This window comes from Anolis sagrei, chromosome 6 (genome assembly GCF_037176765.1).
Source record: "Anolis sagrei isolate rAnoSag1 chromosome 6, rAnoSag1.mat, whole genome shotgun sequence".
In the NCBI taxonomy this organism is placed as follows: domain Eukaryota; kingdom Metazoa; phylum Chordata; class Lepidosauria; order Squamata; family Dactyloidae; genus Anolis; species Anolis sagrei.
This window is the reverse complement of record NC_090026.1, coordinates 71,432,457-71,450,941: the sequence shown is the minus strand read 5'-3', so window position 1 is coordinate 71,450,941 and position 18,485 is coordinate 71,432,457. Positions and strand designations below refer to the sequence as shown.

Sequence of the window (18,485 nt, the reverse complement as noted above, 5' to 3'; positions counted from 1 at the left end):
TGGCAGAGATCTAACATGGACTGTTCCTCCTAAATTTGGATAGTTGGAAAAACAGTAGTACTGATAATAGACCTTACATGATTACAGAAGTTTGAGATTTGAGTTGAGTATCCCTTGTCTCACATGTGTTGAACTCAAGGCCCATCAGCCAGATCTGGCCCGCCATGCCATTGTATGTGGCTCTCTAGATGCTGGACTACAACTTCTGTATTCCTCCCCCTCATTAGACATCATGACTAGAGCTGATGGGAGTTATGATGTAGTAACATCTGGAAGGGTGCAGTTTGTTCTGTTTAGTCAAGATAGTGGAGTTTGACTTTAGAAACAAGGCTTGTGGACATGATGTCCGACTTGAAAATGTTCTATAATCTTTCCACAACTTCAGAACCACAAGTGTTTTGGGTTTCAATTCCCATTATTCCCAGTCCATATGGCAGATAACCAAAAGTGATAAGAGTTGTCATTCAGTCACATAGGGGGACCCAAATTGGGTAAAAACTAAAAAGCATATACAGTACATACATATTACATGATAACATACCTTGAAAATGGAACTCAAACCTAAACATAAAATTAATTGATGTTTCAATACACCTTATACATACAGCCTGAAGATAAATGTATACATTGTGCATGAAACAACATTTGGGTATCAGAAAACAAAGGTGTCACTATCTCAGCCAACCATGTGGACAACTTCAGATTTTGGAATTTTGATTTCAGATTTGGAGTCTTTGAGATTTTTGAATTCCATACAAGGGGTGATCAAGATGCAATCTCCCCATGGGAAAACAATTTCTGAAAGTTTTTGATTTGTTAAATGATGTCATTATTTATTTGAGTTTTATCTGTATGTCCATTTTCAAATTCTTCTCATTTGTTCTCCCAGCCTTTGTGCAGTTCGTTACATGGAATATTGTATACATTTGAAAAATATATACAACAGAGGTGGAGGACCTTTGGCCCTCCAGATGTTATGGATTTTACTCCAAGGAACCCTGGCCAGCAGGGCCAATTATAGAAGTTGTGGCCTAAAACATCTGGAGGGCCAAAGGTTTCTCATCCATTAGTATAATCTGTTTATATCTGAATTGTCACGGCTGACAGTCAACTATGCATACATAAGTCAGTATCTGTGGTAGAACTATAGAATATATTTATGTGATATAATCCAGGATCACTTAAATGCATGGGTTCTTAAGGTAAGAAAAAAATTAAACTGTACAATTAATATTTGTAATTTTATCAGAATACCTAATTGCCTTTTTAGTTGAACTGTATACATTTATTTTTATTCTGAAAAATATCCCACAAAAAGGACAAGGAGCAGAGGAAGACAAAACCTAAACAGGGCACCAATTCTTAAATGCATATGTGTGTGCATGTTTCCTCAAGTTGCCTGTAGACTTATTGTGACTGCATTCATTTCATAGGGAAAGAATACTCAGGTGGTTTTCCCAGATCCTTCCTCTGAAGTGTAGTCTACAGAACCTGATACTCACCGGTAATCCCTCATAGTTCTTAAATTGTTCACCTGGAAAGGATACAGTTCAAAGAAAGACCTGATGGACTTTTACGGTGCTATCATAAGAATAAGACATTGTCCCAGTGATTCCTATAAATCATTTGATTGTTTGTTAAATAAATTCAAAAACAGGAACCTCATCAAATAATTAATTATTACTGTATGCATATATACAAATGTACTTCATTATATTCTTGGTTTTTCTCCTGTGAGAGATTCTGGTTTGCTTGACTCCATACTACGAATCTGATCCCTGGGGCTGAGAAGAGTGGAGCAGAAGTGGGGAAGAGCTTAGCAAACTGTCTTGTTTTGTTCCCTACCATCTAGGTCCCATGCCTTTCTGTCCTTAGGGATGACAGCTACCCTACACACTTGACCCGCTTCCATCTCTACATCCAGCAGACATATAGATCAGTAATTAAAGAGCTTAATCCTGATCTTCATTCCTCCCCTCACTATTCTGTTTATCTAGTCATTCTTTTCAAGTGTGCCATGGATATTTTAATTTTAAATGTTAATTCATAACTTCATTTAAAAGAATAAGGAGTTGTCAATTCCAAGATTCTTCAGAATCACTAGTGGGATGGTAGGGAAGATGGGTTTGTGACATTTCAGATGCTAGCCAATCAGTGCTATGCAAACTTGTTAGAATAAATTGTATTTGAAGTTCGTTCTAGGCAGATACTTGTATATCTACATTCAATGTAATCTTCATTTCCCCCCTGTAGCTTATGTCCACCCTATCTCTTAAACATTTCAATTTTCTCAATTTACCAGTTGTTGAAGTTACAGAGAGAAGTGTTTGTGGGGGGGGGGGGGGGGGGGGAGACTTGTCATTTTCAGAATTTGCAGGAATATTTGTTAACAAATAACTTTTTAAGTGGGGCTACAATGCAATTCACACATCTTTACTTTGGTTGCATGAAGTTAATGGTTATTTGGCATTCTCTTTTGTTTGAGAAACATAATTAAACATAGAGATACTAGAATATGATGTTATTGTTATATTTAGGGCATAGGACTGTATTTTAGGTTTGTGTACTACTAGAGTTTGTAGAACAGGTAGAAGAAAATACATACATAAGTGCTTGGATTGTAGAGTTACCAAATTAGCATTTGATGACCATGTCCATCACATAATACTGTGTTTTGTGAACCATGGCAGCTATTTTAACAACATAATGTTTCAAGACTGGTTTGTCACAATTGTACATGTAAGGGAAATAAAAGATAAATGAAAACTCCACTAAGTTATATCATATTGGGATTAGAATTAGTGCAATCCTTAGCAATTCTATATTTCACATTTAAACTCAGGCCAAACATCCATATCCATTTTCAAGAAGGCCAGTAGCACATGAGCCCTATCAAAACATTGTATTTTTGCCAGTATAGAAACAACTGGATGCTAAAGTATGGTTGTATGAGGAATTGGTGCACTATAGTGAAAAATAACTACAGGTTTGCAATTTTTAACATTGGCATATCTAGTTTAGGAGCACAGACATGGGGTTTCTTTGTCTTTACTATGTAGTCCTCGTGTGTGTAATATAGCTTTTGAGGATGGACATATTGTTCCATACTGAATTTCTATGGCATTAATGATGAAGATGAGGTAGAAATGAAGGTGTTCTGTAGGTGGTGCGGAACAGTTATCTATGAGTAAGCTGAACGTGGAGGCCAGGACATGCACCAGGGAGTATGTTTGCATCCACCCTGGTCTGTTGGTGTGAAGCTATTCCATCACTGGTATGGTTTGATCTTTTGATCAGAAGTTTAAGCAAGATCGCACCTGAGTCTTTTAAAATTTTCATTAACATAAAGTTGGTGACCAGTTACTGTTAGCTGAATCATTCTGTCAAGCACTGGTATCCAATATTTATATAGATGAGTACAACCTCCTAAGCTTTGCAGTGACCATAACCACAAGGACCTAGGATTCCACAGAACTGATACTTTCAGGCTGCAGATAACTGGGGCTCAAGCCTGTTGGTCTATAGTTACATTGATTGTAAGTATATGTAGTTTACAATCTTCCATGGGCTAACATATGGACAAGGTATACAACTATTGGTCTGTTTTCTGAGAGGCTTTCAGGCATGTGCTTTGCATTCTTAATCCTGTTCCAAATATTCTTAATGAGTCCCTTCTGGCGTATTCTCGGAGAATTTATTTCTAACCTTATTTTCCAAGTATGCCTGGTATGAGCTTGAAACCCAAATATAAGCTGCACGAAAGCTCCACTGCTCCAGTATTTACAGAAGAGCCATCACTTCAAGGCCTTTAAGCAAAACAGTCATTGCAGTTCATGGAACAGTACATAGTTTGGAAGAGTTCATTTAAGACCAGCCCACAGAGTAGGCAATGCTTGATTCATCAAAGCCTGAACAGTTAACCCACCTACGCATCTTGCAGCATCTCAGTTTGACTCCATACTGTTCCAGTTGCAGATGATGACAGAGCATTCTTTATCAGATAGATGATTTGCTGATGTTTTGAAGGCTGGGCTGAACTGCTCCCCTCTTTTTTACTGCCCCAGTTCTGGGTGACATGGTTTTTTGTTTTTTTTTGATAGAGGGTTAATTTGGCTATGTTATACAATAAACTTTGGTGATAGGGAGTACCAAATCCACAGGCTTTCCTCCTTGCTTTTCATAGGACTTGTTTTGAAGAGCATTCTGGGAAAGAAATTGTTCTTGCCATTTTTTACTTGCAGTTCCCCTCAGAAGGATTAGAGATTACAGCATGATGTTATTCTGGGAGTAGAATAAAAACTTCAAAAAATTGTCTAGTAGCAGTGCATCTTTCTTCCCTGTTGCCACCTATTACCTTTGGAGCTGTTGCTTAAAGGAGCATGAAGTGGAGACGAATAATTTGTAGCCATCTCCCTCCAATTTCTTGACTTTTCATATCCACGTATACTTGGAATTTGGTCCCTTTTCCCTTGGCCACTTGTTCCCCAAATTTTGATGAATATTCATCATAGCATCATTGTGAACTAGTGTTTGCATTTTAAATGGGACCTGATGATAATGCGATGTCCAGACAGCAAGTCATTTGTCTTTGGATTTGGGGGTCTGATACCTGTAGTAACATCTTAAAAGTTACAAAAGTAACATCACATCCAATTCAGAGCATGGAAGTAACATCTTGCAAATGACAATGTAACATGCAACAAAGTGCTTTTTGCAATATTGAGGGGTTAATAACAGTTTTATACATTTTTTAATGTAAACACATTATTAGAAGCAATGGTGTAACAAGCAATATTTATCTGTTACTTGCAACATAATGTATGTAGAGAGAGGGGGGATCATTCTTCTATGTGTAGCCTACTAAAAATAATTAATTTAAAGAGTTATTAAAACAATGACTCATTAACATGCCACTGATAAAACAGCATAAATGGTGGAGCTGATTTGCTTAAAGAAAAAAAAAGTAACAATGCAAGTTTTAAAAGCTTTTTAGAAGCTCTTCTGCATTAAAAATAGAGCATTCATAGAGATAGCCTAAAGGTAAAGGTAGTCCCCTGACATTAAGTCCAGTCATGTCTGACTCTGGGGTGTGGTGCTCATCTCTATTTCTAAGCCGAAGAGCCGGCGTTGTCCGTAGACACCTCCAAGGTCATGTGGCCGGCATGGCAGCATGGAGTGCCGTTACCTTCCCGCCGGATCGGTACCTATTGATCTACTCACATTTGCATGTTTTCGAACTGCTAGGTTGGCAGAAGCTAGGGCTGACAGCGGAAGCTCACGCCGCTCCCCGGAATCGAACCTGCGACCTTTCGATCAACAAGCTCAGCAGCTCAGTGCTTTAACTCACTGCGCCACCAGGGGCTCCTAGAGATAGCCTGGATGGAACAAAATTCAATTTTGGCTCACTATTTAAATTGAGAGCTAAAAGATTGAATAGTCATTTGGCTGGATGGGAAACACTTTTGGGAAAATGCTTCTTTTAAGAGATCTGATTCAAGTTTATGTGCTACCAGGTTGCAGAGATCCATTTAATTCCGTTATGTTTGGCTTATATTGTTACAAAAAAGCAGGTCTTGTTGCAAAGATACCAAAGTTTCCACTGCTCTCTCTTATCTAAAAGTGGCGGAACTAAAGTCTACAATGTTGTTGCAGACAGACGTGAGAAGGACAATGCTGGCTTCTGCAGAAGCCTTGTTCTCCCTCAAAAAAGGTCTTGAGAGGGAAGGGAAAAACATCATAAGGTATGATTGCTGTGAATACACTATGGCATTGTGATGGTGAGGCAGATCCACATGGGATATTAAAGTAGTCCAACTAGAATCCTCTTGAGTGCACTGCACTGGGTTTTGCGTTTTTAATGGTAGGAAAAGATGCTTAAATTTTGCCAGCTCTAATCAGTCTATTTTTTCAGTGCTCTATGTCCTTCACTGTCATTTTAGCTACAGTACTTTTCTTTTTCATTCTACTAGTGCAACAACAGATTTCCATCAGAAACCATGGCTTTGGGTTGTCCTCTTTTGGATTTTAAAAAGACAGATTAGGAGAAAGGAGCTCTTCAAAGAACAGCTATCAGAGCTGTTTCCCTTGCTATGAAACCTCTTTCACCTCTCTTTTCTCCTAGTCTTTGTTTTCATGTACACCTCAGAGTTGCAGAGCCTATTGAAGCCAGCTGCAAAGGAATCGTATCTTGACTAATACTAAGCTGAATGATTTGATGACTTACTATATCTGTACTGATTACACGGCTTAGACATGTTAAGTGAAAATACAGCTGTTGCCATTTTACACCAAACTTGCCTTCCAACTTTATTAAAATAGGTCATTATGGCAACTTTCTCAAATTTCTGGGGGGGGTTTTAACATAAGAACAATTTCTGACAATCTGGCTGTTATCTAAAAAACGGCTGCAGCTAACAACAATCACAGCAGCAACAACAACCATCAACCATTGTTTTTGTTTCCTGAACAATACTATATGGTATTACTTTAGAATGATAGACTTGACCTGTGTGGAATGCTGCATAAATGACATATAATGTTCAGAAAGACAGGTAAATCAGACAGCATCGTATTAATGACAGGGTATGTTCTCTTGTTGAGTAGGGCAAAAATTGTATAATGAGTATCAGATCTGCCCCAAAATTGTACCACCTGCTATGAAAGATCTGCTTTGCTTTTTCTATATTTCTAATGAGAACAGGAAGCAGATTCTGCACAACTCCAGTGATTTGTTTTGTCTTCCAAATACAGAAGAGAAAAAACTAATGACACAAAAGTCACAAGTCCTGATACATCAATATGGGTTCAAGTCTAAAAGCTAAAGCTCATCTTCTACTGTTGCCCTTGTCTGAAGGCCCAGCAGTTTTCTTTTTCTGCTATACATTAAGTGTGTATTCCAAATATTCATGTTTTCTGCCTAGCTGTAAAAAGCAGTGATATCAATGACACCATACAGAATCATGCAGAGGTACTCGTAATATCTAGTGGCAGTGTTCATGGTTTTGTGACGAAAAATAGGGTAAGAAGTCCAACTCATCTATAACAGGAGGCTACGCACTGCAGTGTTGCCTGCATGTTCCTTTTCCTGGAAGAAAACCTGACATTGCTCTCTTACACAAGAAGATAACAAGGCAGATAAGTCAATGCTGTTGTGTTTGCTTCCATTAGAGGCCAGGAAGAACATGGAAGTTGGATAACTGAGGCAGAGTGGGATTCTTTGCCATCAAGACACTGACTCAACCAGTTTCTGATTGTTAAAAGAATCCAGCATAATGGAAGGAGGGTAGAGGGTATCTGACACACTCTTAGTTTTGGGTAAATGGACAATCATGAAGAGGCAAGTGGAGAAAAAGCACTATTCAAGGGTAGATTAGGGAAACTGGTACCATTTAGTGGGCTGACCAGATATCAAATCTTTTTACCCTTAATGGAGCTTGTTGTTTGAGGGATCTGTTTGACAGGGTCCAATCCCTTTTTGAGTCGAGGATACCCAAGGGCAGGACCCCTACTGTGCCAGAGTGAGATATCTGCTTGAGGAAGCAAATCCTGTGTATCATATGAAGCAAGTATGCACCTGTATGTTTCTTTACATTTAAGATTTACTCCCGTATTTTACTGTCAAGGATATACTTGTAGATTTACTGCCTCACTAGAGGCATGGTGTCCCTTCATTTGAGTGGAGGGGTGCCATTTGCTGCTTATTGTCCTACAGCCAAATGGTTTGGACTAGCTATTTATCCTTAGTTGAAATGAATACAAGATAAACACCAGCAGGTTCACTTATACAAGTCACATAAATTTCTGTAAAGAACTTCCCAGTGGACTTTGGACTCTTCCAAAATTCTTAAGTCATTATTGGAAATGGGAATGGAGAAGCTGGCCTCTAAATGGCTTGACACTGTCTTGCCTTTTGTCCAGAAACTGGAGGTGAACACACACACACACACACACACACACACACGCATATACACACACACACATGAATTTGAGAATGATTTACTTACCATGTGTCTCTTTAACATAAGAGGGATCCCGCCGGGTGGTTCATCAGGAGAATATTATGAATAGTATGAGGAAATGAGTGGGATTTTTATTGCCTTCAAAACTATGGTTCCAGATTTAGGGAGGATTATGAATAAAGCTCTTTGAGGTGGATATTATGATTACATAGTCTTGAAAGTTTTATTTTGTGTGGTTTTGGAAAATATGCAAGGAGATTTCATTATTTATTTTCACATAATATTGTGGTAGGATGCCGATGAAAGCTATTAAATGCAAATTTGGTTTCATGTTCTTTTTCGCATAAAGGTTTAAAAATACACTGTAGCACACACTGCAGTTCTGTTTGTATTTTTGTAAGCCTTTGTATTTTTAACAGAATTGGCTAAAAGGTTTTAATGATGCAACATAGTTTTGCATTTAAATTTAAACTTTATGATGACCTTTCTTAATTGCAGAACCGCATATTTACTTACATTTCAGGTAGCAGGCTTTTCAGGTAGTGGGCTTTTGAAAACCACAATAGGAATTCAGAATTCCTGTTGTGGTTTTCATTGCCATCATCATCATCATCCCTATTACAGATACAGTCTGGAATACTAAATATCTTAAAGATGGTGCTTGTTACTGAATGTTTAAAGAGTTTGCAGTTTTCCATTCATTGTTCCAACCAGGCAGCCAGGCCTTCTTTCAAGATATCCAATTTTACTCATAAATTGGTTTTCTTCTCCATCCAAAAACAATCATCCAGCTTTTCTGTCCATGAAATAGCCTCCATCACCATTGAGAAGTTTTGTGGCCCCTTCCTTTGAAGCTCCAAGATGTTTCATATTTCTGCAATTCTTAGTGCTTTCTCAATTCGAATTATTATGTAAGTCAACTTGCGTAAAGATTGTGCAGCATTTCAAGCATCACCTGGTCTTCCAGAGAGAAAAAATCATGATGGAAAACTAGGCTCAAGTTTTCATCACAATAACAAATTGGGGTGTGTGTTTATTATGATTATGGTAGTGTTCAATTTGGTTGCCAAGATTTTAGATCAGTGGTTCTCAACCTGGGGTCCCCAGATGTTTTTGGCCTACAATTCCCAGAAATCCCAGCCACTTTACCAGCTGTTAGGATTTCTGGGAGTTGAAGGCCAAAAACATCTGGGGACCCCAGGTTGAGAACCACTGTTTTAGATACTTTCAATGTTAACTTCATTAAACACATTGTATCCCCCCTTCCCAAATTTGCTTGGCTTTCATGATTTTTATATTTTAGGACCCTGTGTGACAAGTTAAAAGAAATAGAATATGAATTCAAAAATAATAATTTTAAAACCACTCTTGGGGGGGAAAAAAGAACAATTTTTCAGCAAAGTCTTAAAGATCATCTTGCTGGGTACATTTCCAGACTTCGTGCAAACAAACCACTCAAATTTGTGGTTGCAGTAGGGGATGAGGCTTGCAGCTAGTATCGTTCTAATAAAAAGGACACACCGCTAGACCTCATAGAAATCTTTGTATCTGATGCTATCATTAATGTATACATAGCTTAGATTATTAGAAGAGGAGGATGCTGTAGATGCTGAGACCAGAAACCACACATTTTATAATAAACATACTAAAGTTTGTTATTTGAACAGAAACTGTCTCATATTGTCACTGTTTTAGGGATACAAAGTTTAACTTGGCATCAATGATAGTGAGCTCTTCTGAAGACAGTAGCACCCTGTTGCTTTAGAGGTTTAAACTTCTGTATGTCGAGGATAGGCACATTTAATTATCCTTCTCTACTGCTTCTGTGGAATGATAACTGCGCTCAATGCAGTCATGCTGGCCACATGACCTAGGAGGGGTCTATAGACAATACCAGCCCTTCGGCTTAGAAATTGAGATGAGCACCATCCTTCAGAGTCAGACATAACTAGATTTAATGTCAAGGGGAAACCTTTACTGATTATGTATAAATTACATACTCAATTTGGCAGGAACAGTCCAGATTTTCCTCTCTTATCCTACTTTTTGAGCTGCTTCTAAAATGTCCTAGTTTCTCACTACACCTACCATTTTACCCCTTTGTCCTTAGCTTACTTCAGATGCTGCAAAATGAAGGTAGATATACACTGACCTAAAACCCAGGGCCAATCTGGGTCTTGCCCCCACAACCCCCGCTCCCCACTGCCATGGAGGCAGAAGGAAGTTCCTAGCTTAGCTGAGTGTCACCCTAACTATTCCCCTTAGCCGATACCTCCATGTCATTGAGGTCCCTTGCCATGAAAAGGGTCCTACATATTCTTGCCATGATGTCAGCCAGTGCAACGGGTCCATATTCTATTTGGGAATAGAATATGGTGCTAAGTCAGGGGAAAACATGAATTCTGTAGCAGAATTTATAATTCCCCTGATGTGGGGCAATGAAGCATAAAGATGGCATTGTCTTGTGTTACCATGGATCAGTCTCATAGGTGCTTGGTTACCACAGGGCCGATCCTCACCTATAAACACCTAAGTAGTCAATGTAAATAGGGCCTGAAGTCAAAGTGTGAATATAGATTGCAATCAGTTAACTCAAATGGCAGGTGGGGATCAGAATTTCCAAAAAGAAAACCTCAGGCAAAAGCAACCATTGCAGCCTCTCCTAACTTATATGTTCTTCTACATTAATAACATTTGCTATCTTGACCAAATGACCAAATAACCAAATAACCTTCAATAATTTTAAAGCAGAGGTCCTTTTTATTGCAATTTCCAATGTGAGAGGATGCATCAAATTATAGAAAAACATTTAGACAAAGAATAACATTGGACATACAGACATACATATTCTATGCAACTAAATTGGATTTACAATTATATGGCTAACAAACAAAGGGGAGTTACATTTTCAGTCACCATTCACATGCATGTACATGCATCCATCAACATGCATCCAAATATTATCATATCCTTTTCTCCCTCCTTGGAGACCCTGCTTTCCTGCAGCCTGCCAATGCACAGTTCTAAAACTTCCATAATTTCAAAACTTCAAAACTTCTCCTTCCCTAAGAACAATGCCAAGGACCAGATCTCTGTTTTCATACAGCAAAACCTGACCCCCTGCACAAAATCCAAGATCCCAAAAGCACAATTCTTCCCTTGAGAAAGAAGCCCCAAAGTGACCAGACTGTTCCCTTGCAAATCTGCCACTCTCTGAATACACCATCTCTTTCCTTCCCATGGAGCAGAACATGACAGGTGAACTAGACTCCTCAGGTCTGTCACAATTTGAGCATTATTAGACTGAGTCTTTTATAGGAATATTCGGCTGATGTAGTTCCAAAGTTGTAAATTAATGATAGACGTCTTCCATCCTGGCTCCATCTCAATTTCCTGGTCAGATGTTGATTCTTCTTTATTGGGGTTAGCCTTGTGTTGACTTCCTTCTTAACATTGTAAACACTTATCTTATCACTGTCCAGTTCTTATCAGTTTACTTTTCAGTTCTTATTAGCAACTTTTAATTACAATCCAGCAAGCAGTTAGTTAGTCATTGCAAGCCTTGGTCTTTTACTGGTATTTCAAAAGTATTAACTCCATCCATCCATTCTTCCATTCATACCCACACATCATTTCAAACCCACATTTATCAAACCTGCAATGATATTTTCATGATACAAACATATCCCAATTTTCCTCTTAGAAATGATGAAGGGCCTGGGACTGCTTTTCATATAAATCTCTATACTATGAACTTCTTGTCATTTCATTCTTAAAATATTTGAGATGAAAATTTGCACATTGATTCCTTTTCCTTAAAAGGAAAAGAAAATTCATCTCAATACCACGTTTCCCCACACTTTTTCTTTTGAGCTATTTCTATATCAAACTATTAAAAATATATACCTATGGGATTTTTGTTTAAATCTGTATTGTCCATATCTTTTATTCCAAATCTCTCTTGCTTCTCTTCTGTCTAATGTCATGGATTGGAAGAATTTCTACATTTTAGTGTGCAATACATCATGCTGGGTTTGTGGAATGAAAGACACTGGATATTAAATGTAAAAGGCATTCCCACTTATGGTGATTGATTTGGAGGTCTTGTTTACTGTCAAGTAAAAAGAACTACAGATGGTTGATGAAAGACACCAAACATCTGCATTTTCAATACAGCAGTGGAATGTGTAAGGGCAGCAGGAACAGCAAAAACAGCCATCAAATAAAAAAGAGGGAAAGATATTATTTGAACCAGAGGGCTGTCTTTTTTATTCAAAAAGAAAATCTTTCTTGTAGGTTTTAAAGAATTCTCAATAACTCTTGCTGAAGAAGTGCCCTCACATGGCTTGCTTTGGACACATGAGAACAATATGGTTTTGTCTCGTGAGAGAGCACATCCCTCAGACAATAGATGTCTTTGCTCTTTCCACTTCATTTCTCCATAAAACAGATTGGAACAGTTAACAGGACAGCTTCCAGTGAGATCCAGCCAGGCTATGAGAACACCAACTGGAGAGAGCTCTGGCTTGGAACATCATTTGCACAGAGAACCAAATTGCTGTCTCAGTGAGTTCCAAGCCTCTTCCTCCCCATAGTTATTTCCTTTACAGGTGTAATTCTTTATTTTGCCTATTTTTCAAACTTAGCTTTACCTTTTAAGTTGCTTCTTTTGAAATCCAAATCCTATGAACTGTATGGTACAAACTGCATTCTTATGCCTGATAACTTTAACACCTGCAAGCTGCTTATAAGGAATCAATGGCTGGAAAAGAACAAATCAGCATTTGAGATCCTTATTACAGTCCCAACGCAGTCACAGGTATTGTTGCTATGTAGATGATACATTTATTTTTTTTATCATACTTATATCCCACTTTTCCCAGCCCCAAAGGGGACTCAAGGTGGCCTCACAAAGGCAACAATTCAATGCCGCTTGTACACATACATCAATGAATAAACAAAAACATTAAAACCAACCAATTAAAACATAACGTTAAAACAACAATTAAAATCACATAATCCAGGTCATATTCCAAAGCCAGTCCAGGTCAACATTAAGTTAATTTATAGTATCTTATTACATTGCTTCCAGTATTGGCCCAAAGCTTGATCCCAGAACCATATAGGATCTTCTCAGTTTCTGCCTCAGGAGCTTCCTCTTTGAAATGCTAGACTTTCTCTCTTGTTGTCTTTCCTTCAGCAGACAATCAAATGTTACGGCACACACATTTCTAAGGGCAATCCATAGATGCTGCTGTACCTGCCATTCTGAGGAATTTAATGTTCCTGGGTATTTTCAACTAGGGTGGGGATCTTTGGGCATCTCAGAGCAGACATAAAAAGTCTTGAAGTCTTTGGATGGAGATGAATTGTTTGGCTAAAATTTGATTTTGGCATGCCAGGGACATTGCTTTCAAGGGTGACATGGGAATCAAGCAAGTGAATTGACCCATACCACTTGGTTTAGATTTGCCAGATAAGGCTTTACTTATATTCCACGTAGATGTAAACCTTAACTCCTGCATCATTAGGACAAATGTTTTATTGTAATGCATCTTACAGACTGTGTTCCTGAGGAGGTCTGGAAGATGATTTGCTATACTTACTGCAACTATGGGCCTTTGTGTTTATATCATTTCCATTCAAGTTGCAGACAACTCTTCAATAGGCTGCTTCTCCAACAATCTCCTTATACCATTATTCAAACTTATTCCCTTAAAACCTGAACTTTTTCTTTTATGTATTTCACTTGCACAATTCTCATAGGTTCCTTTATTTGGTTTCTGAATAATAATTTCCTCTCTTTTCCTTCCCTGAGCCACTTATGGCTCCGGAGCTATAAATCTTTACAGAAATGCACATTTTGAACAGCTTGTTTGGAGCAGCAGAAAACAAGCTTGCTCCTTCTTCTATATGACATACTTTCAAATATTTAAATATGGCCGTCATGTCACTTCTTAACTTTCCTTAAATGACTCCTCATAAGGCGTGGTTTCTTTTGCCACAACCTTAAACCATTTTGGTCACCCTTCTCTGGACATGTTCCAAATTGACAATATCTTTCGTGACTTATGGCATCCAAATGGGTTTCAGTATTCCAGGTGAGGACTCACCAAAGCAGAATAGAGTGGGACTGTTACTTCCCTTGATCTAGACAATATACTACTATTGATGCAGCCTGAAATCACATTGACTGTTTAGCTTACGCATCACACTGTTGACTCATGTTCAGCTTGTGGTCTATCTACTAAGACTCCTGGATCTGTTTTGCATGTACAGTTGTCAGGAGAAATGCCATCAAGCCTTTATTTTTGCATTTTATTTTTTCTGCCTTAGTGTAGTACCTTGCATTTTTCCTTGCTGAAATTCATATTTTTGTTAATTTTGTCACAGTTGTCCAATCTGATCCTGTCCTTTTGAGTATTTGGTGTTGTGTGCAGGTTTAATAAGCATGCCCTCTGTTTCATCATCCCACGTCATTTATATAGATGTTGAATACCAGTGGAAGCAGGCAGAACCCTATGGCATCATACTAGTCACTCCTCTCTAGGATGAAGAGGAGCCATTTGTGAACACCCTTTAGATTTGGTCGCTCAACTAATTACACATCCACCTAACAGTAGCATTATCTCTAGACCATATTTTATGAGTTTATTTGCAAGAATCTAATGGGGGACCTTGTTGAAGTCCTTCTTGAATCAAGATTTTCTGCATGAAGTGTATTCCTTTAATAAGCTCATTATCAAAGAAATACATCTGCTCCATGTTCCCTAGGTTAAGCACTTCCCTATGGGAGAAGACTGAAGCAAAAGATAGGTCGGGTATCTCTGCCTTTTCTTTACGCCCTGTTTAATTTTAGTTTGTTAAGTTATACTTCGTATTTATATGTTGGGTTGTATAAATTTTGTTAGCATGGATGTATTGTAGTTGTATTCAGGCATTGAATGTTTGCCTTTTATGTTTGGAATCCACCCTTAGTCCCTTTGGGGAGATAGAGTGGAATACAAATAAAGTGTTGTTGTTGTTGTTGTTACTAATTTGTCATCTCCTCCAAGCAGTGGTTGTTTTTTTTATTTGCTACAGATGTAATCAAAAATCTGTTTTTATTATTTTTAATCTCTCTAGCAATCTTGAGCTTCTTCTGAACTTCAGCTTTCTGACGTTTTCTCTACACATGCTGACTTTTCATTAGGAATCCTCTTTGGTGATTTCTCCTTTTTCCATTTCTTGTGCACATACCCTTTAAATCTCACCCCAATTGAATGTTCTGTAGTCATCCATCCTGGTTTCTCTAGACAAATCCCATTTTTCCTCCATGTTGGAACTTATTGAAATTGTGCCTTCAGTGCCTCACTTTTAAGAAACTCCCATCCATCATGAACCCTCTTCTATTTTAGTATTCCTGACCACAGGATCATGCCCAGTATTTCCCTAAGTTTACTGAAATCAACTTTCTTGACTTCTACAATGTATGCCCGACTATGCTGTATAACATACTCAGGGAGAAGATGGCTACTCACACTTAAGGATCCCATCACTTCCATGTCATTAACTGGGTCATCAATGTTGGGTCCAAAAAGCTGGGTCTCCTTGTTGCCTCTTCTACTTTATGGACAATGAAATTATGTACAAGACAAGTAAGGAAACATAGTATGGATTGTAGTATGTGGTGAACTGACACGCACTTGGAAACACATACATTCTCGTCCTCTGTGCATGAGGAAAATAGGCATAAGTATGATAGTTTGTAGTATATAGGACAAATATTGGCAGCTATTCACGTTGCAAATAGCTGCCAATATTTGTCCTATATACTACAGTGTTATCTTTCTAGAAAAGTCATTATTGGCCTTTCATATCTCATGTCCCACTATTCATTCTTCTGATCAATATTAGTCTCGCCATGACAGAAAATAAGCCATTCTAAGAATGACATTTATGTGTACAGGCATTCTGTTATTACACCTGTTATAAGTTTCAAGGTAAATAAAATGTCTGTAGTACTTGGTGGAGTATACATAAACCAACTAATAATTCCATTAATTATTCATAAACAACAAAAACAACAACAACTTATTTATAGACCACCCTGTCTCCCCAAAGGAATTCAGGGTGGTTTCCAACATGTATGGCAAACATTCAATGGCAAAAAGGAAAAAGCATACAGATAAATTACATCAGGACAGACCACATGAAGGAAGATAAAAATAACCTAACTTTAAACTTAATAATAGACAAATTATCCAAATATAGGAAACTTAAATGACCTATACAAATATAACACTTAATAAGAATTCACACTAGATAAAACAAATAAGAACAATAGCTATCTAAAACCTTATAAAAATGACATAATATGGAGCAACCAAACAGGCTGAAGTCAGTTCCAGTCTCTAGACAAGATTTAACATATCTAACACATTTTATACTATTGAGAATACTTTTTACTGGCACAGCAGCTATAAAACTATGCCCCACCTAGACTACTTCTGCTTCAAACTGGTGAAACATTGGCTGAGAACTACTGTTCTAAAAAACACATATGTGTATGTATGTGCCTTCAAGCTGCTGTCGATTTATGACAGGTCTATGAATATTATAGGTTTTTTTTTTAAGGCAAAGAATATTCAGAGGTGGCTCGCCAATGCCATAACAACCTAAGATATGTCGAGAAAACCACATTGTATGACATTTTGGAATTGGAACACCAGAGGGAGCCAGTGTCTGCATGTTTTCTTTGTACAAAAATCAAAGTTTGCTTTTGAAATGCTTGGTAAAGCAATGAAAAGTTGTATTCTTTTTAATTTTTCTGTTTAGCTGGTTTTCTTTACACGACAAAATTGTGATGCTAGCTCATGATGGAATTGAGTGTCTGAATAAAGCAGAATCAACTTCTCAAGATGTGGAACTGCATTACATGTCATTCCTCTGCTCTGGTTGAGCTCACTTACTGCCTTATCACATGGAGAAATGTCCCCTCGGTAGGACACTTCAGCCTCTTTTCAAGCATGGAGAGACACTGAGCGCATCCCATGAGTTAAACTATTTCTGACCCTCATGCATAGCCCTCCATGGTTGAAAAGAGACTAAAATATTCAGAAAGGAGGGAACTCTGGCAATCTGACCTCATCACATTGAGAAATTTCCCCCTGTAGGACCCTTCAGCCTTCAACCTTCAGCCTCTTTCCTAACATGGAGAGACACTGAACTCATCACATGTTCCAGGGCTGAAAACAGGTAAAAATGTCCTGAAAGGAAGGAACTCTGAACACAGACCAGCAATCATGTTCAGGGCGCCTACCTCTTATTGTGCTTTACACATGTTTACAACTGAAAAACATGTGGGATGGGAACCATCAAAGTTTCTCCATCCTGTTTCATTTTCCAACCATCTGCAGTCTCTTGTATCTTATGGGTTTCAATGCAGATTAATAGGATCCCATGGAAAGCAGTGGATTTAATCTGGCTCACTGTCTCTTGTATCCTCTGAAGTTTGATGCAGATCAATAGTATCCCATGGAAAGCCATAGTTTTAACTTGGATCACTGTCCCTTGTATCTTCTGGAGTTCCATGCAGACCAATAGGATCTCATGGAAAGCAATGGTTTGAACCTGGCTCACTGTCTCTTGTATCCTCTGGGGTTCTATGAAGATCAACAGGAACCCATGGAAGACAATGGTTATAACTTGGAACACTGTCTCTTGTACCCTATGGCAGTGGTTCTCAACCTGTGGATCCCCAAGTGTTTTGGCCTACAACTCCCAGAAATTTCAGCCAGTTTACCAGCTAAGGATTTCTGGGAGTAGAAGGCCAAACATCTGGGGACCCGCAGGTTAAGAACCACTACCCAGTAGTGTTTGGTGAAGACTGGTGTCAGTCTCCTTTAATGTAAGGGGCTTTAGGCAGGGCAGGGCAGGGGATCTCTTGGTTTTCCAATCTCTTGTTTCTTCAGATTTAAAAAATAATACTGACCTTGTGATTAATGTAAAAGATGAATATATTGCCAGCTCTTAAGTTTCCAGTGTGAGTCTAATTGGGAGGCAGAACTCCAAACGGGGTGATTCTCTCCTTTAAAGAGACAGTCACCCATGGTTTCCCCTCTCAATGTGATGAGGTGGTTAGGCTGATGGCAGTTTTAGTATAACAACTATCTAGATGAGCAAGATATGGTCCCTGTGCAGCTTCCCCAAGCATGTTTTTGCAGCTTTTGGGTCCTCTAGATATTCCAGATTATCTCTTTTCTTCTGGAACCCCCTTTAAAAAATATCTCAGGATCCCCACTACTGTTTAATAGGCTTGTTTGATTTTAAAAAAGGGTTCAAAACCTGTTTCGGATGTAGGGGGTGCTGGAGGTTCAATTCTAAAGTCAATTCCGATTTTCATAGAAAAAAATGTTCAAAACTTTTTGAAACTTCTGAGACTTCCTTAATGGTTTGAAAGTGTTATTTCCTGTTTCATTGGGTGGTCTTTACTTTGAAAGTAGTTGTTTTACTCCAGAAGGGGGCGGGGAAGCAAAGGGAGGAAAT

General features: G+C 38.3%; 1 protein-coding gene across 1 annotated transcript in view; it reads left to right on the top strand.

The window, feature by feature from the left end:
• BMPER (BMP binding endothelial regulator) overlaps nucleotides 1-18,485 on the top strand; it is a 207,029-nt gene that overhangs the window by 169,896 nt on the left and 18,648 nt on the right. The gene's annotated exons all lie outside the window — the stretch shown is intronic.